Genomic DNA, 21,336 nt, shown 5'->3' with positions numbered 1-21,336 from the left:
ACACGGACGTCATCTGTATTTTTTGCGGATCCATTTTTTGCGAACTGCAAAATACACACGGTCGTGTGCATGAGGCCTAAGGCTACTTTCACACCAGCGTTTCTTGCGGATCCATCATGGATCAGCAAAAACGCTTCCGTTACAATCATACAACCGCATGCATCCGTCATGAACGGAGCCGGCTGCATTATGTCTTATATAGCCATGACGGATCAGTCTTGAACACCATTGAAAGTCAATGGGGGACGGATTTGTTTTCTATTGTGGCAGAGAAAACGTTTGGCTCCGCTTCGTCAGGCGGACAGCAAAACGCTGCAGGCAGCCTCCAGAGCGGAATGGAGACTGAACGGAGGCAAACTGATGCATTCTGAGCGGATCCTTTTCCATTCAGAATGCATTAGGGGCAAAACTGATCCGTTTTGGACCGCTTGTGAGAGCCCAAGACAGATCTCACAAACTGAAAGCCAAAACGAGACAGTAAAAGTAGTCTAAGGCCTGTTGCACACGAACGTTGTGCACCTGTTCCGTGCCTTGGCGGACCATTCAACTTGAATTGGTCCGTGATCCGTCCGCACAGCAAAAAAATTGAACAAGTTCTATTTTTTTGCGGTGCAGAGGCAGGGACAGAAACACTGTGGAAGAACTCTGTAGTGCTTCCATGGTGTTCCGATCCGTGCTTCCGTTCCGCATCTCCGTGAAAGGGTCCGCATCCTTAATGCGAAGTGCACATGGGCCGGTGCCCATGTATTGCGGACCCGCCGTATACGGGCTGCAATACGGCCACGGGCACAAAACATTCGTGTGCAAGAAGCCTAACGTATATGTTAAACGGATGCCATACAGTTCTATTGAAAAAAAAATATTTGAAATTTATATATATTATACATACACACACTTTTTTAACCGGAATGTGCAGGATACGCGGTATGCTGCGTTTTTGTATCCTTTTTCTTCTAACGTATACGTCAAACGGAGCCATAAAATGTCACGTGAACCCACCCTAAGGGGTCATGTACACGAACATGTGCCAGCCCATCCCGCAAATTGCGGTCCGCAATGCACGGGCACCGACCGTGTGCAGACGTGGACCCATCTGTATCAGACAGTCCCAACGCAAAAAAGTAGTAGTACTTTTTTGTGGTGTGGAGGCACGGACAGAAAATCCACAACTTTTTTGTGATGCAGACCGGCACGGATCATATACACCGGTTTCAGAACAATGACAAGTCTATAGGCCTCACTGCCTAACAGTAAAACTGTCTTAGTTGCCCTTGGCAACCAACCAGAGTTTGGCTTTTATTTTTTCAGAGCCCTTCCGGAAATGAAAGCCGAGCTCTGATTGGTTGCTGTGGGCAACCAAAACAGTGTTACTGTTAGGCCCCTTTCACACGGGCGTTGCGGATTGGGGCCGGATGCGTTCAGTGAAACTCGCACCACTTTGCAAGTAAGTTTTGTCTGCGATTACATAAAGTTGTTCAGTTTTTTCCGCGCGGGTGCAATGCGTTTTGATGCGTTTTTCAGGCGCGTGATAAAAAACGGAAGGTTTACAAACAACATCTCTTAGCAACCATCAGTGAAAAACGCATCACACCCGCACTTGCTTGCGGATGCAATGAGTTTTTCACTGAAGCCTCATTCACTTCTATGGGGCCAGGGCTGCGTGAAAAACGCAGAATATAGAACATGTTGCGTTTTTCACGCAACACAGAACTGATGCGTGAAAAAAAAAAAACGCTCATGTACACAGACTCATTGAAATGAATAGGTCAGGATTCAGTGCAGGTGCTATGCGTTCACGTCACGCATTGCACCCGCGCGGAAATCCTGCCCGTGTGAAAGGGGCCTTAGAGAGAATTGATAAATGAGGCCCTATGGGTGTATTCACACATACATTTTAACATAGTACTAACTGTTAAAATATAGAATGTGTCTTATTTTGTCCATTTTCACGGCCCACCGGCCCTCGTTCAAGTCAAGGGGCCATTTTTAATGGCCGCTTTCAACAAAGGCATCTGTGAAAAAAATGACAAGGGGGAAATAGGACCGATTAACCATTTTGTTGACCATTTTTCTTCACATGTGAATAAGGCCTAAGGCTCTCTCTCTCTACACACAAATTTTACTTGGTGCATTTTTAAAAACATATAACTGCATGCAGCTTTTTTTGGGCCTACTGTGATTTTTGCTTCATTTTTGAGCATTTATCGGATGTGGACAAAAAACACGGTCATGTGCATGAGCCCTCATGCATGTGGCAATTCTGTATACTAGGGGATTGCTCACGATGCAATAAAATAAATTAAAGCCGTTTTCCAGGGGGCATAAAAAAATAAATTACTCAACTTACTGTCCCCCCCCCCCCCCAACCCCCCCCCCCCGCATTCTGATGCTGCTCCAATCCTCTCTGCTCTCCACTTCCTATCTCCTGCTTGATTCCAGCCAGTTCCTTGTCAAGTTGGAACCAGGAAATGGAGGGTGACAGGGACCAAAGTTGAGTTGGAAAAGTAGCGGTGGAGGAACCGGGGAGGATTTTCAGGTACTTCGATATGGATGGCCTACCCTCATGATAGGTCATCAATATCAGATCAGTGTGGTGCACCTATACATTGGATAGAGCCAGAAGCAGAAGGTTCCGTCCACTGTGTACTGTGCCAAGATACTGCAGCTCAGCTCCTGTTCAAAAACTGAGCTGCAGTATAGTTTCCGGCACCAGCAGCTAACTACAACAGTTGATCGGTGGAGGTGCCACGTGTCAAGACACCTACCTTTCTCATGTGGATGACATCCTGAGGATACGTCATTAATATCCAAGTACTGGAAAACCCCTTTCATGTCATCTTACGCTTTAGTTTGTTTGCATTAGGGTACTTTCACACTTGCGTTAAAGTTTTCCGGTATTGAGTTCCGTCCTCGGAGCTCAATACCAGAAAAAAACTGATCAGATTTATCCTAATGCATTAGGAATTGAGAACATTCCGTTCAGGATGCATCAGTTCAGTTCCTCTTACGTTTTTTGGCTGGAGAAAATACAGCAGCATGGTGCAGTTTTCTCTCCGGCCAAAAATCCTGAACACTTGTCGGAATGCGGGGTTCGGCATTATTTTCAATTGAAATGCATTAATGCTGGATCCAGTCCCAAGTGTTCCAGCAAAACGGATGCGCAGATCTTTAAAAAAAATAAAAATACCGGATAAGTTTTTGTCCAGATGACAACCGGAAAGACGGATCCGATGTTGCAATGCATTTGTGAGACGGATCCGCATTCTCAACTGATTCATCCCAAGATCATCTTGAGGTTGAAGTCACACAAAGCAGATTTGCTGTGGAAATATCCGTGGCTCTAAATCAGTTCCATTCATCTGAAAGGCATGTCCACAGATTCTGCAAACCCCTTTCAGACGAATGGGACAGTCAGAGAAATTTCTGCAAGAAATCTGCTGTATGTGAATATACACCCTAAAACATACACCCATTATATCTGCATTTTTCCAACCTTTAAGCAAACTTACAGGTGGTTTGATTCTCCGACATGAACACATCGCTCCACCCTCTGCAAACAGCAGTTTCTATAGCACCATCAAATTACTCGAGACCAGTTCTAGATAAGGAAGACAAAGCTTGAGGGAGACATTTTTGGTCTGAATGCAGCCATGGGCTTGGCATTAAGGAGTTGCAGGTTATTGGAATTGACAGGCAAACAAGGCAATGATATGACTGATGCATTATCCTTGTAGTGATATTTGCCCTTTAAATGTACCCACAACTAACAGATGGGATCACTACGATAAGGAGAAGCATTTACCAATAATAGGCACACGCCAGTCTTTGTAAAAGAGTAAGATGTGACCAATTAGGAGACCAGGCTCTGCGATGTCCGTGCGCCACAAACTGAAGTCTATGCCAGCAAGGAGCTGGCATAGATTTTTAATTATAATTTATATTAGTTTTCTGTCTGGTTTTATAGTAAATGTGTCAACCGTGGTGGCCCCACACCATTCTGCTAGGCACATTCTTTATAAAAAAAAATAAAAAAATAAAAAAAAGTGGTGAAAAGCAGCGGAGAAAGACAAAAAGTTGAACACTTTTGCATAAAATTTGATGCCAGAAAATGTAAATGACTCCTATTATATATGCTAATAATACAGCCAGCTTTTAAAGGGCACAGCTATGGAACTGTGCACAACAGGCTATCCTAGGAGGACGAAGTAATAACTGGCACCAGAGTAAAATGTATCTGGCACTTGCTGCCCATCATTGCATGACCTGTAACCACTCTTAACATGTCCGTTTTACTAAGTACTTGCATTACCTGCTAGAAATTGTGAATTGAGGGTACAGCTACACGGCGAAGGGAGAGGCGATCCCATTAATTATAATGGGATAACCATTACTCGGTGAACTTGGCTGTGACGCCTGCCGGTGACCAGCGTCACCATACACTAATTACTAGCAGTTTACAATGAAAGTCTGAAGGTCTGACAACGGCAGCACTGATTAGATAGCGTCAGACTGTGCAGGATCACACCCCCAACTGGTAACACCCCTCTGGACCTCCACTGCAAACTGCTAGCAATTAATTTATAACTTCTAGCAGGAATAATAAAGGAATGGTACAAAGCAGAGTCATAACAAAAAATAAAAATAAAATGATACTCCAGATTTGTTATTCCAAAAGAGGTGCAGGTAGTTTATAAAACTGAAATGTATGAGGTGACAGGTCCTCTTTAAGGAAAAACCAGGTATGAGAAAGAACAGATGTAAAAGTTAAATGGACCTCAGCACATAGGCAGTGCAACATAATGGTCTATAGAAAAGGAGGTCAGAGCGCTCATTCCACAATCCGTTCATCTAACACACATACAGAGGCAGGGCCGTAATGATCACTGATCGACAAAAAAACTAGTCAACAGGAGCTAGTTTTAAAAAAAAAAAAAATGTAACATTTTTATTTATACATTTTCAAATACATCAGAAAAACAGGAAAAACAACATGACACTATATCCCCATTTTTTCCCCAAAAAAACAACTTTACAATTAATCCCATTTTTCCTTAAACTTATATTTTGATAAGCCAGTGGTTCCATATTTGACCGAAATGGTCCTTCATCCCTCTATTGTCATATATTATCCTTTCCATTTTTATCATGTTATTCACAGATTTCTTCCATTCATTCACAGAAGGCTGGTCTTTTTCCATCCATTTTCTCAAAATAAGCAATCTTGCCTGAAACCGCTGCTTACAGAGTACTTGTTTCACGACCTTCCGCAAGCCCAAATGTATTGTACCCCCCCCCCCCCCCAGTATACAGGCCACAGGGTCAGCATGTATTTGTACTCCTAAAGCTTTATCAACAGCAGCAGCAATTTCAGACCAATATCTAAAAAACTTGGGACATCTCCAAATTAGATGGACCAGACCTGCCTGTTCTTCACCACATCTTGGACACTCATCTGTGGCTCTTAAGCCCATTGTTTTTAATAGTGTAGGTGGGCGATGTAACCCATGTATAAGAAAGAACTGAGAAACCCAGTGTGAGGCTCTTAATGACACCAAAGGCCTATTACCTAATACATCTTTCCATTTATCATCTTTTTTCCATTTTTCTTTGGCTACTATTTTTATATTTGTTTGTAATTCCCTCATTAGTATTTTATATCTCCTTGAAATACTACCTTTAACCTTTCTATTCCCAAGCAGGGCCGTCTTTAATATTGATTGGACCCTGGGCAAGAATTTACTTGGGTCCCCTGGATCCCGCCTTCCCACACCCTAGCATGCAATCACGCCCTCCACCGTGAATTACTGTAAATACTTAGGCCTCTTTCACACGGGCGTCGCAGGTGAGGGCTGGATGCGATGCGGGTGCATTGAGGGAAACCCGCGCGAGTGCGCACGCAATTTTTAGTCAGTTTTGTCTGCGATTGTGTTGTTCATTGGTGAGTGCAATGACGTCAGTGCAGGTCCTGCAAGAAGAAGAAAGAAGAGGATCCCGGCTGCGCGATCAAGTGGATGAGGGGAGTAATTTTTTTAATTATTTTTTAACCCTCAATGGACTTTTACTTAGCATTCTGTATTATAGAATGCTATTACTTTCCATTATAACCATGTTATAATGGAAAATAATAAAGTAAATGGCTCATCCCTATTTATTAACAGTCTCCTTCAAAACCATCCATGAAACTAACATTGCATCCGCATTTGCTTGCGGATGCGATTTTCACGCAGCCCCATTCACTTTTTTGGGGAATGCATTGCGTGAAAAACATAGCTCATGTACACAGCCCCATTGAAATGAATGGGTCTGGATTCAGTGTGGGTGCAATGCGTTCACGTCATGCAATGCACCCGCACGGAATACTCACCCGTGTGAAAAGGGGCCTTACAGTTCTGAACATTCCAGGCAAAGTAGGGAAGAAAGGTAATAGTAGATAGATGACTATTATATACTATGCTATAGTATAGGGGAATACCTGGTATGGGTGAAATGAACCGTAAGTGGTAGGCAGGTGACACATATATATATATATATATATATATTGAACTGTTGGTAGTAGTGAGGTGACATTATAAAAAGCATACTAAGTGTCTATTGATTCAACTGGATGCCAAGTTCAGCGTACATGTGACAACATAATGAGGCAGGAAGGAGAATAAGAAAAGAAAAGAATATGCAGAAATACGGTGGTGTGGTGTAGGGAGATACCCAATGCCGCTTGTTGCAGGTAAGATGGTAGGTTGTGGACGACAAAGTGCTCCTAAATTGAAAGCGTGCGTCCGCACTGCTGCTGCTGTACTGAGAAGGAGCGGCGTGCATTTAAAGAGCGCGGTGCGTGTCAAGCCTCCGAGCGGGGCTATGCGTGATGGAACGCACCAGCGCTGGACAGTGTAGTGCTGGTGTAGGGGGATGGTATAGCGCTAAAAGAGAGTAGAGCGCTATTATAGAATGTGTGGAGACACATTAAAATTGTAGGCAGTGGCCAGCGGGGCTCAAGAGGCAGCTGCTTTGGACCCCCCAGGAGCAACTGGGCCCAGGGCAGCTGCCCCTTTTGCCCCGCGTTAAAGACGGCCCTGTTCCCGAGAAAGTGATTAATATTCTCTGAAGCGGCTTTTTTTTATACTTCACAAGGTCAGCTGATAAATTAATTGCATCCCTAATTTGTAAATACTTAAAATCTTTTTTTGGGATCCCAAACGCCTTTATCAAGGTTTTAAAATCCTTCAATATATCCCCTTCAAAAATGTGACTCAACAAACCTATTCCTCTATTTTCCCAATTTACATACTGCCTAATTTTCTGAAATTAAACTCAAATTAATATTATTCCATATTGGTGTATATTCTAAATAACCTTTTATACCCATTATTTTTTAATTTCTCCCCAAGTGTAGTCCATTAAATTAAATATTTGATCATCAGTGCGCCCGACTGCTCGAAAACTGGATGGGGGGGGGGGGGGGGGGGGGGGCGAATGATCGTTCATCTACACGATTACTTGTTGCCAATCGGGAACGAGTGGTCTTACGAACGCTCCCCCACCGATCAGTGACCTCTGTCAAAGGGTATTTAAGTTAAAGAGCATTTCCACCTCAAGCTATAAAATCACCCGCAAATACTTGGCCCTTCAGTTGTCAAGTTGTTAAGCATTTTATTTGTTTTTAAGTGTTTCTCAGGTGAGGAGCCCTCTGGGGGCTATAAATGTCAGTCGTACTGGTTGTCACCCAGTCTTCCCAGACAATGTGGCCCATAAAGGCACTAGAGACGGTCTGTCAGTTCACTTCTGGTTCAGCGCTGCCGTGGTAAGTGTCCTTGAATACTTTCTCCACCTCCACAATGACGCCGCACACGTCAAGCAATGTCCACTCTTATGGTATTGTGTCTTGTTAAGGTAAATGTCAGGCCATCCTGTGGTCAGTGACTCATGTGAAGCTGTAACGGCCACTTCACAACATGCTGAAATCATCAAGTTACAAGAAGTCAAGGCTACAGGGGAACCGCTGCCTGCCATATCTGAGGAGGGAAGGGTTATTTCATGGATGCAAAGCCTCAGATCTGATCCAACAATCTTAATATAAGAGGTGAGGATGTGATTGGACAAGGAAGACAAAATTATGTTGATGAAGGGTTAGACAGGCAGGGACACTGAGCATGTAGTTGAGGGAACGCATGTAGAATACACAGGGAGCAGCACTACGCCCCCCAGTGGCCGCTTATATATTTATTATGGATGAACATATTTTCTGTCCGTTCAGTTTTTTTATGCGGAACCATTAATTTCAAAGGGTCTGGCAAAAAAAAAAAAAAAACACACAGAAGTTACTCCGTGTGCATTCCATTTCCATTCCGCAAAAAATAGCCAATCATCTGTTTCTGCCCAGCAGCCTCGTCCAAGGCCAGCAACGTCGTACTCATCGGTCACGTGGCCTAGGCGCAGCTGAGTTCCATTCAAGTGAATGGGGCAGAGCTGCAATACCAAGTACAGCCACTATCAAATGGACAGCGCTATGCCTGCTAAGCTGCGGATCAGCAGGGGACCCAGGTGTCGGGCCCCGACTGATCTGATATTAATGACCTATCCGGAGGTTATCAACATCTAAATCTCTGAAAACCTCTGAAAGTCTGTGGAGGGGCCCAAAACATCACACCAGTCGAGTATACACCTCCATGGTTGTCCAGCATCATCACTGCATGAGAGAAGGTTAAAACCCCTACAAGAAGTAGTATATCACTTGATAAATCCAGAAGTTGTAGAACTTGAGACATTACACATCATTTACATTTTTCTTCACTTTTTCATAGTTACTTTTCTTCCTAAATTAGAGATGCTAAACCAGATCCAAGGCGAATCCCATATTCTGGATCTAGTAAATCCAAAGAGAGAAAGAGAGAGGGAAGGATAGCCTATGACATCGGTAGAGAGCAAGGCCAAGGGACAAGACAGAAGAGGACAACAGAGGTAGCTGCGCATCGTTCTGTAGTGCCACCACTGCAAAATGGCAGGGAACAATGGAGTCAAACCGATTTTCGATCCACAAAAAAAAATTTAAAAAATTTCCACTCTAATCAATAAGAAAATCTATTTTCTTATCCACAAAAACGGGCAAGAATTGGACATGGGATAAGATTCTAGGACCTAGCATATGGATCCAAACGGATGTGTGAATAGGTCCACTGACTTGAAAGGTTGTGTGTGCTATACGTATCAGAAATGGATAGCACACTAAAGAAAAGTAAGGTGCTGTGAATAACATCTTAGTGGGGCATATCTACTGCTAAAGGGTCAACACTATTCATTTTTTAGGCAGCGAGCGCCGCATTCGTCCATATGGCGCACACCATGTTCATGAACACAACGCCACTATCTGCAGCAGGTTCCTTCCCACCTGTCTGTACATCATGACGGTTCTAATACGCAAATGGTTACAAGCCATCGAGAAAAAGCCCCAATGAGCTTTATATGGCTGTTTTAACATTCCAGTCTCTGCTGTTTTTATCCCATACGAATCACAAGGGTTTCATGTGCACACATCCCTACAGCTATTTCTCTCATGCCCTCAATTGCTGAATACATTGTCTGTTAAAGCGAATGGCCTCAGATAATTTAGAAATGATGATCTAAGGAATGCAAAACCTCCCATCACAAGTCCAAAGGCTCATTGTCATATAGTCTTTGACCAGTAGAGAAATATCTGTGTGTGCATGTGTTGGAATCACTGAATATCAGGATATTACAGAGGACAGTTGCTATAACACATAAATCACTGGAGGGCAACTTCCTAAAACTTAACCTTTAATCTACATACAATTAAAATACAAAAGATAAATGGGGTCCAAACTGGACCGTGATAACTACAGTACTGGATTTATTCCTATATCTACCTGAATCCGCTAAGTTGTTATCTTTTTTAACACCTTAAGGACCCAGCCATTTTTCACCTTAAAGGGATATTCCCATCACTATGATCACTGTTAAATCTGTTAATGATTTGACAGTGATCATTTTTGTAAATATATTTTATTAGCCAATTTCCACCCTTCTTGAGAATATTTATCCCCTCCTACCTCATTGTTGTCATTTCGTCTCCCGTAGTTACGGCCACTGCTCTTTTTCCGAATCCCGTGGCCGCGCTTGAGCAGAAGACACCTTATTTTCTCACGGCCGGACCGAGCGCTGTCCTGAACGCGCACGCACCATGGTGACTTCTTCCTGGCCAGTATAGTATAGACCCGCGGATGCCAGCTCTGAACTATACTGGCCAGGAAGAAGTCACCATGTCGCGTGCGCGTTCAAGTGCGCGTTCTGGCCGGGACAAGCCTTCGATCAAGCTGACTAAGCCCGCCCAGCCTCACAAGCCGAAAACCAGGAAGTGAACGGCGCAGCTTGCAGCAGGTAAGTATGAAAACTTGAATGGAGCTTAGCCCGCCGAGGCAAGTTGATACTAGTCGTGACGTCACTGGGCCAGCGGTAAACAGTGAGAAGGCCGCGTCGCTGCCTTCTCAAACAGCTGATCGGCGGGGGTCCCGGGTGTCGGACCCCCGCCGATCAGATGCGGATAATCTATCCAGAGGATAATATGGGGTGCATATGACTTTTTGATTGCTTGCTATTACACTTTTTGTGATGTAAGGTGACCAAAAAAAGGCTTTTTTTGACACCGTTTATTTTTATTTAATCTGTATTGTGGTATTTTTATAGAGCAGGTTGTTACGGACGCGACGATACCCAATATGTCTAAAATATTTTTTTTTACACTTAACAGAATAAAAGCATTTTTGAAAAATAAATAAATAAAATCAATAAATATTTATTTTTATTTTTTGGGCAATTGTCTTAGGTAGGGGCTCATTTTTTGCGGCATGAGGCGATACTTAATATGTCTACTTTTCTTTTTTTCACCATTTTTTTACATTTATTTTGGGAAAAGGACGCTTTAATGCAAGTCAATGGGAAAAATGCCAGCATTCAGTCAAAGTGTTCCGGATTTTTGACCGGAGGTAAAAATACAACATGCTACGGTTTTCTGAAAAGCCTGATCAGTAAAAAAGACTGAACTGGATGCATTCTGAACGGATTGCTCTCCATTCAGAATGCATGGGGATAAAACTGATCAGTTCTTCTTTTCTGGATTTGAGCCCCTACGATGGAACTCGGCGCCGGAAAAGAAAAACACTAGTGTGAAAGTACCCTTACACAGTAAGATGCTGACAGTTGCCTAGGAGACCCAGCCCTCAGGCTGGATCTCCTGGGCTTCTGTAGCTGGCAGGCCCCGATGCCTGTGTAAGGCATCGGGGCTGCCATGGCAACCATCGGGTCCCTGCCACCACAGTGCAGGGACCCGATGGCTAATTAGAGGGAGCGCAAACCTCCCATATGCCGCGGTCAGTGCTGACCGCGGTATATGAGGGGTTAATCCACCGGCATCGGCGTTATCACCGATGCTGGTGGATGCAGCACGGATCTGGCTGTCAGTAACAGCAGCGCACATGGGGGGGGGGGGGGGGGACACAGGACAAGAAGGCTCGTCCTGGTGCGGAAAGTACCAGTCATTTAGGACGAGCATTCTGGTCCTGGGTCGTTAAGGAGTTAATACAGTGATACTATACCATTTAATCTGTATTGGATTCATATCAAGTATATTTTAGTGATTATACACTGTTAAAAGTGCTCCATCACAGAGGCTTATATCCTTCACCTCGTCACAGATGTATGCTGATCTGGGGCGCTGCAGTAATTTAGGATTTATTTATCTCTATATATGGCATCCTATTACCATACTGATACCGTTGGTCCCCTGATGAACCTTTGATTACCTAGAAGGGGAAATGCGTTGGGACATTGCATGTTGTGTCAGAAAGTGTTAGCGCTGTATAAGGACAGGTGAGCCCAGGTACGTGGACAGAGTGCACCTACCTTTAGGCTAGGTCTACACGATGACATTTTGTTGCGCGACAATTGTTATAATGGTAGTCTATGGTGTCGCACTGCGACATGCTGCGACTGAGACGAGTGTCGCAAAAAAAAATATTCAAGATGGATTTTTTTGCGACTGTCGCAGTGCGACACCATAGACTACCATTATAAAAATTGTCTTGCGACATTAATGTTGCACGGCACATGTTGCAGTGTAGTTGTGCCCTATGTGTCGTGCGACATGTCGTCGTGTAGACCTAGCCTTAAGGTGCATCTCGGGCAGAGGAGAATTTGTAAGGCATGAACAGGGACAGACATATTATATCTTGATTCTCTGTCCCAGATGTATTTTATTGTCCTCATTTTTTTGCTAACCGTCCTTTGTTTTCGACAGCTTTTTGTACTATAGTTATCATGGTCCAGTTTGGACCACATTTATCTTTTGTATTTTAATTGTATGTAGATTAAAGGTTAAGTTTTAGGAAGTTGCCCTCAGTGATTTATGTATGCATGTGTTGCTTTACATTACTGCAAGCCAAGGAGTGACAGCATGGAGGGAAAAGGCTGGCAGACAAATGGGAAACTTATATACAAAAGTGCCACGTTTTATTATTGACCTTCTCAGGACTCTGCTTAGTACAGTAGCATTAAAGGGCTTGTCCTGGTCCAGGAGGAAACCGGGCAATACATGCAATCCGCATGCAGTAAAGAATAGATGGTTACTTATCCAACAGATCCTGCACCGTCACTCCAGTTCTGTTTACCTGGCTGCAGCACCGATATCATGTGACCACTGCAGCCAATCACTGGCCTCTTCAGTCCACTGCTGAAGCCAGTAATTGTCTGCAGCGGTTACATGTTGTCGACATGATTTTACCACTGCAGCCGGGTAAACAGAGCCCAACTGGGAGAACTGGAGTAAATACTGATCTATTCTTCATTGCTGGTGGATCACATGTATTGAACCTTGACAACTCCTAAGAAGTTTGGACCATACTAATTTGATGCAGACACAATTAGTAAGCAAAACAGGAGCAGTTTTGCCCACATCAGTCAATTAAGTTCTAGCTGAAGTTCAATGGAGCTTATCTGTGGTTTTTTAGTGTAGAATATGGAGCATGTGCATAGGGCTATAAGTACCCTATTCACCATATGTAATCCATTCCAATGCATTACCAGAAGCACCGTGGTGGGTTCTCTACATATTCTGGGGCCAAATCTGTAACACAAGAACACACCTAGGGCCTTGTTCACATTTCCATTTTTCACAGATGTGGGCTGGCCACATTTTCCATGGACAGCATGTATAACCATAGATTTTAGGGTCCATTCACACGTCCGTTGTTTCTTTCCTGATCTGTTCCGTTTTTGCGGAACAGATCTGGACCCATTCATTTTCAATGGGTCCTGAAAAAAAATCAGACATTGAGCTGTCCGATTTTTTTCAGGACCTATTGAAAATGAATAGGTCCAGATCTGTTCCGCAAAAAACGGAACAGATCAGGAAAGAAACAACGGACGTGTGAATGGAATGTGTTTGTTTACAGATCAGTGGTTTTTCACTGACCGGGGGTCAGCGTAAAAATCATGGAGACATGTACTACTCTGTGATGCAGACCAAAATCGCATATTATAGTCTACGAGTCTGTGAAAAACCACTGACATGACACAGACGGCATCTGTGTTCTGCAAGTGTTTCACAGACCATTGGTAGGAGATGCTCTGGATTTTCCACAGGCATCAAATAGACACGGAAATGTAGACAATCTACATGCAATTAGTTGGTACTCCCTACAGGATTTTATTATTAGTCTGACTCTATAAATTTTACCAGCGGTGATGTGAAGTCACTCTTCGTCAATGTCTGGTGGGAGCAGATCTTACATTCCAAGACACAGAAGAATTGGGTTTCCACAAGGTAATATCACCTGAGCGCGCTGTATAGCATTTCAACCTTTGGGTGCGTGCAGCTCCACAGTCAGGTAATATAATAGGTGGTCTGTGGAAGGGTCATGTGTATAATCTTTAGAATGGAGTCAATGTATTCTCAATGACAGTCCTTTACCATGAGGGACCAAGATGATTTATGGTGGATTTCAAATGATACCACTGTATTTACTCAAAGTTATAAAAGCAAATTAAAAAGACATACACTAATATAATCCATGGATTCAGCTCCTAAAGCCTCCAACATGAGAACAAAAGAACAGGCAAAATGAAATCCAAAAACCCAACATTTGCTGCCAGAGGATAGACAGGACACCACAATATATATTAGATGGTATGCAGCATCAGCCAACGTTCATCTAATGTGTATGGGCAACCATACTGGTGTCTCAAGATTCAAGGAGCCACCAGGCATGACCAAGGCCATGACTTACTTAACACAAGGAGGAAACAGACAAAATGGGAATATGTAAAATATCTGTAAAGGTGATCCATTATCAGAATTACATAGAAATGAAATCCAAGAATTTCTGTCACAGAGCAAGAAGCCATGAAGTTATATATTTTGACTGGCTACAAAGAGCTTCCTTTCATCTGTTTCCCGTCTCTACTTCAACAAGGAAATGGCTTTCGATAAAACGTTCTCCAGACTGAAATCTGCATCCATCTCCCATTACTCTCAACCAAGTTAATAAAAAAAAAAAAACGAAAGCTGGCCATACACATTAGATAGAAGTCGGTTGATGGTTGAACATCAGTTGAACAAACATCTGGTGAACGTTCGTTTCACAGAGACGACCATACGCATTTTAGTCCGTATTGGCCATTACAATTGTTGAAACTGCCCATACACGTTTAATGAAAGGAGACGATAGACGAAAGAGCTTTCCGGGGCCGTTCTTTCACGAAGAATCAAGCATTAAAGAGGTTATTCAACCCCTATAATGACCTGCCTAATGACCAGGCCCTTCATATAGGTCATACTTACCCCGCTCCCGGCACCCGCGTTGCTTCTGATCCCCACACGGTCGCCACTACATCTTTCAGTCACACGGATCAAAACATCCGGCGATGGGGCAGCAACCAAAGCAGGTGGCGACGGGACGAGCCTCCTTAGCATCCCGGATGATGCTAGGTAGGCTCGTCCCTGTTGCGGCCTCCTATTGGCTGCTCCCGCCGTCGCCGGATGTTTTGATCCTCGCGATGGGGAGATGCAGTGGTGGCCATGTAGGGATCAGAAGCGACGCGGGTGCTGGGGAGTGGGGTAAGTATGACCTATATGAGGGGCCAAGGCATTAGAGGGGGTCATTATATGGGTTGGATAACCCCTTTAATTACCTGACAGATCCCACACTGCCACTGTTTACTTGACCACTGCAGCCAATCAATGGCTTTAGTGGTGTACCGAAGAGGCCAGCAATTGGCTGCAGTGGTCACGTGTTGTCAACATGAAGTCCCTGCTGCGGCCAGGTAAAAAGAGCCTGGCTAGGAAAACCAGAGCAGCGGCGTGGGATCTGTCAGGTAAGGAACCCTTGTTTCTTTGTAGTAGGAGCATCCAGTGTGTTGTCTGGTTTCTTCCTGAAACCTCTTTAAGGCTGGATTCCGATTTCTGCCCCAAACCATGAATCTGGACATCTGTACGGCATCCAGGTGTGTACGTATTTTACCCAGATATGTCCACTTCCTCAACCTTCACAAAAGTTACGTTTGAGAAGATAACTGCACTCGTCTGAAATGCCATGTTTAGCTGGCACTGGGCTTTTATTACACCACAAATACCCTCTTGCGGATTATCACTATTATTTCATTAGGTTTAGGTAGGGACACGTCCCATATGATAAAACAGCTGGACCTCCAATGCCATGGATAAATATAAAATATAAATGAGTGGTCTCCATCCCAGACACCACTGTGAGGCTCCAGCTTTTTTCCATGTCTATGATCAAGCTGATCAAAACAGCAGGGGTGACGCGAGCGGCCGTCCCCACATGCTCCAAGCGCCAACCAGGGGCCTGCAAATCGCACTTCTAATTCAGACTCCGTGCTCCAAGCTCCAGATGAGATAGCCCCAAGGATTGTAAAGTGATTAAATGTACAGTGAGACAGACATCTGCTAATGTGGTTATGGAGGTTTAATGTTCCTCTCCTGTATCAAGTGAATCCTTCAGTCGTCCTTCTCATCTGACCTTGTTCTCTCATGCACTCAGTGCCGCAGCACACTCTTTCATTATTCAGCAGCATCCCCCTGGCCTTGTATCCCCAGCTAAGATGATTTTCTCTTAAATCAATGTGTTGTCATATAGCACTAAGACCCAGCTAAGCCGCTGCGCCACATCACATATTTAGTTCTAAAATACATGTCCATAGGCACACAAGTTTTCTGACTATAAAAGAAAAAAAAAATTTTTTTTGAAGACACCGGGGCACATTTACAGAAGAGGACATCAAGTGAGTCTTTTTGAAAAAAAAAAAAAAAAAGTCTGCGAGAGTTCGATATACCAAATGTATTAAGCCTCCTGTGCAGTCCACTCTGTACAAATTGAAATCTACGTAGCTATGCTTAGTGTAGAGTCCAGCATTATTTTCCGCCAGTTTTCTGATGTAAAATATTGTAAATGTGCCAGGTCGAGGAAGGGAGGCATCCCTTCTGCTCAGCCTCGCCCACTTTATAAAAAAAAAAAAAAAGGCGAGGTTGGCACAGCATCGTAAAGTCAATACAGCGTTCACCTATCTCCAGGACTCCCATAGAAATGAATAGAGCGGCCGCGTGCATGTGCGATAGGCCGCTGAGGTCATTTCAGGGGTGCAGCAGGGGGTACAGGGCCCCTGTTCTCTTGATCAGGACCCACACCAATCTGATAGTTATAACTTTACATACCGGATAACTTTTACCTACCGGAATACCCCTTTAACTTTTGCACAAAATGCTGGCTGTGCTAAGATTTGCGGCTTTTGATCCTAATGAGTAAAAGCAAACCGCTGTTAGGCAACTCTGTCAAATTCATGAGGAATTCGACTTTCATTGATTATGCAAACCAGGTGTTTAGTACACCAAAGGGTGGGCCCAAGACCCTCAGTGCACCTTAGCTCCTCCGCTATGTATTAATCACTGGCACATGCGCCAATAAAGTAATCCACCACCGGGAAGAGGAGACACCCGGCAGAAGTCACAATCCTTCCTGTCGCAGTGGACATCTTCGCCAAACAATATCAAGTGTCTCCTCTTCCAGGTAGAGGATGAGGTCACTGGTGCAAGGGCGGGAGTAATCTGCACTGCTGGAGAAGTAGATGGACTGCGCATGTGCCAGTATATCTACAGCATAGGCTCAGGACTACTAGGCCAGGCTTGGTCTATCAACCAGAAGTTGTGCAACAAGTTACATAGTTAATACGGTTGAAAAAAGACATAAGTCCATCAAGTGATACACAGTGGAGGAGCTAAGGTGCACCAACAATCTCAGGCTCATCCCTTGCATAATCATTAAGGCTAGGGCTACACAACGACAGGTGTGGCGTTGTTCCAGGAACTAGACACCAAAAGGGCATGGGGCAGAGAAGGAATAGGGAGTATCTATGCCAGTGATGCTCAACCTGCGGCCCTCCAGCTGTAGCAAAACTACAACTCCCAGCATGCCCAGACAGCCTACAGTGATCAGGTCATGTTGGGAGTTCTAGTTTTGAAACAGCTGGAGGGCCACAAGTTGGGGATCCCTGATCAACGCCATTCTGGCCCTTTAAAAATGAAGTTGGTATCGGTCAAAATCCTTTTAAATTATAGTGAGCGGGGAAGGGGGAGTTCTAGTATGCCTATGTAAGGGTACTTTCACACTAGCGCAAAAGTTTTCTGGTATTGAGTTCCGTCACAGGGGCTCAATACCGGAAAAAAATGCTTCCGTTTTATCCTAATGCATTCTGAATGGAAAGCATTCTGTTCAGTATGCATCAGGATGTCTTCAGTTCAGTCCCTCTTACGGCATTTGGCCGGATAAAATACTGCAGCATGCTGCGGTATTTTCTCCGGCCAAACTTCCGGAACACTTGCCAGAATGCCGGATCCAGCATTAATTTCCATTGAAATGTATTAATGACAGATGCAGTACCAAGTGTTCTGGAAAACCGGATCCGGTTTCTCAGTCTGCGCATGCGCAGACCTTTAAATCTGTGAAGAAAATAAATACTAAATACGTTTTTCCGGGTGACACCAGAGAGATGGATCCGGTATTTCAATGCATTTGTCAGACGGATCCGCATCCGGAAACAAATGCTATCCGTTTCCGGATACGGCAAAAACTGCCTGCCGGAATCCTCTAACGCAAGTGTGAAAGTAACCTAAGGCTATGTTCACATGACGTTCTATGTTTATGTTTGGCTAATTATCAGGAAGGTTCCAAGCGAATATGCTAATCAAGCCGCCATTCACCCTTTTAGCCTCTGTCAGGCTGGTATACGGTAGATTAATACCAATGGCATATAACGGACCTTTCCTTAAGTTTTGAGTACGTCAGGGAATACTTCCGACACATCTAGTAAAAAGATTGAAATGTGAAGTGATCACTCTTAAAGAGCACCACAACTGTCCACAGGTTGTGTGTGGTACTGTAGCTTAGCCCCGTTCACTTCAATGGAGCTGAACTGCAACGCCACACTTAACCCATAGACAGGTGTGGCGCTGTTCCAGGAAGAAATCAGCCATTTTTTCTAGTCCCGCACAACCTCTTTAATCGTGGAATGTACTGTACAGAAGTGTGGATACACCTGTACCCAATGACTGATAGCTGGGAAAAATTCTGTACATTTTTTTTCCTGTCTGAATCTACTGTTTCAACCAAGAGCAAATATTAGATTTTCCATTAGCAATTAAAAACCTGAATGAAATCTAAGCGCTGCCCTCGTGAACCTGGGAAAGATCCATGTATTACAGCCCGCTTCCTTACTATAGATTGATCCATACTAATGACTTCCTTTCCGTTATGCGCTCATTCATGCCTCTAATGTACAATCCGCTGCACTAGATGCACTCAAAGGGGTCATCTGGTACTTAGATATTGATCCCCTATCCTTGGTATAGGACATCAATATCAGATTGGTGGAGGTACAACAACCCGCACCCCAACTGATGAGCTGTGTCGGGCAGAGACTGGTGCTGGAAACTATACAGTGGACGTCCCAGAAGCAATAAGCTTCCCTACACTGTGTAGTGGTCGTGCAGGGGTACTGCAGCTCAGCTCCTATTCAAGTGAAAGGGAGCTGAGCTGTAGTAGGGAGGTACCGGGAACTACACAGTGGACAGAGCGTCCGTCCATTGTATAGTTTATGGAGCTAGTTGCCCAAAAAAGATGATCTGTGGATGTGCCACGTGTCGGACCCTATGCTGAGGATATCCATGTACATGAAAACCCCTTTTATAGTCACTAAAACATTGATGGCCTGTCTTTAAAGCTGTCAATGTCTGACTGGAAGGGGTCCGACACCCAAGACCACTAGCAATTACCTGCACGAAAAAACTGCATTAATAGAGGAGCCACTGTGAGGTGTAGTTCATCTCCATTCCAGTGTAAGACCCCAACTGATCAAATGCAGACGGCCTGTCCTAAAGATGGGCAATCAATGTTTTAAAACCCCTTTAAAATGGGTGAGCCAATTTTGCTGAGATTTGTCACATGCAATTTACAACCCTGTCAGTGGCTCCTGCAACATTTCACTTGGTTAGTAAATGCTTATAATGGCATATACCGTATTTTTCACTTTATAAGACGGGGGGGAAATGTCCGTGCGTCTTATAAAAGGAATACTAGTGAGCGCTTCCATTATGGAAGCGCTCACTAGTATGTATTAGGAGTGGGGAGCGAAGCGCCGCAAGCGCAGGTAATACTTACCCTCCCTGGTCTGCGCCGTGGCTCCTCTTCAGCTGTCGTGCTCCCATCTTCCCAGCCTGTGCAGCACTGACCTGACCCCTTACAGCGTCAGGACGTAGTGCGCGCACTATGACCCGACGCTGCATGCAGTCATGTGACAGTGCAGCGCAGGCCGGGAAGATGGGAGCGCGACAGCTGAAGAGGAGCCGCGGCGCAAGACAGGAGAGATTTTTATTTTTATTTTAGTCTGATGGGGGTACTGATGGGCTATTCTGAGGTCTGGGGGTACTGATGGGCTAATCTGAGGCCTGATGGGGGTACTGATGGGCTAATCTGAGGCCTGATGGGGGTACTGATGGGCTAATCTGAAGTCTGATAAGGTTCTGAGTGGGCTGATATGAGGTCTAATGAAAAATATAATTTTTCTTATTTTCCTACTCTAAAATCTCGGGTGCGTCTTATAAAGCGAAAAATACGGTAATTAAAAGGAATCTCAGCCGAGACCAAGTTCACATTTGAAGAGTTCACCACAGGTACTTTCGTCTGTTGCTAAGGAGCAGCCGAGAGAATTATAATCTATTGCCTTATTAGTAGCTAGTCTGCTGAGGAGCAACTGACTAAGTGCTTCGTGCATTTTAAAGAATATGTTTACCCACACATAATTTGCTATAGGCAAGTCAGACATGCGTTTACCAGAGGATCTACTGTAGACACTCTTATTTCTGCTGCGGATATGCAGTTTGATACGTCATGGATCAGCATGAGGATTAGCCCCATTCAATGAGGCTAAGCCGTCATTTCTTTCTGTGTAGAATTGGCAAAACTAGGTAGGCATGATAACTGATATAGTAGTTTTTTTTATGGGCGTGAATAAAAATCTGAAATCTGTACCGTTTTTTGTTTTCTGGTGCTTGTGGATGGGATTACAAAATCCCATCACACACAATGTGGCAGATTCACTACTGATTTACACACTTTTTTAGGCATTTTCCGCCTATTTCGAGATGGCGGGGGTCAATTCGCAGGAAAGTTCTGTGGTTTCACAGGGAAAGGAGTGTGGCTTTAATGCACCTCCGTGTGCCAAAATTGGCGCACCTTTCCTAAACACAATTTTTGGCGCCAGACAGAATTGCAAGGTAAATTTGGAGCCGTATTTACGATACTCCAAATTTATAAAGGTCCACACGCCAGAATAGTAAATGTGTCTAACCACCATTAGTAAATCTGCCCCACTGAACGTGGATTCTCCCTGGATTGGACACCGATTAAAAACCTGCAGCAACGTTTACGTCAAATCCTTACCCTGAACAAGGCCTGGGAGGCTACTCTTCAAATTTAATTTTTAAAGCCATTTTCGAATAGATTCGTTAGTGATGCCCATTTTTAACCAATCAAAGACTACAACGTCAAAAGGAGCTAAGAATAGAGAAAATCTATATAACAGACACTCTTGAAATATCAGCGTCTTCCCTGAAGACAATGAGCATTACTACGCTCAGGGAGCGGCCGGGAAGACATCCTGTTTATCTCTGGGGGCTTCTGACAACCATGGGAATGACGACTGGAGGAAACACTCCAATAATAAGATGGGCCACATTGCGGAAACTGGCCCCTCCAACTTATG

The 21,336-nt window shown here is 44.1% G+C and overlaps 1 protein-coding gene across 2 annotated transcripts in view; it reads right to left on the bottom strand.

Annotated features, from left to right (window-relative positions):
* Positions 1-21,336, bottom strand: part of SPTBN1 (spectrin beta, non-erythrocytic 1) — a 184,297-nt gene that overhangs the window by 108,234 nt on the left and 54,727 nt on the right. The gene's annotated exons all lie outside the window — the stretch shown is intronic.

Source organism: Bufo bufo, chromosome 4, assembly GCF_905171765.1.
Source record: "Bufo bufo chromosome 4, aBufBuf1.1, whole genome shotgun sequence".
Taxonomy (NCBI): Eukaryota; Metazoa; Chordata; class Amphibia; order Anura; family Bufonidae; genus Bufo; species Bufo bufo.
The sequence above is the reverse complement of the archived record's forward strand: the minus strand, read 5'-3'. Positions and strand labels throughout refer to the sequence as shown.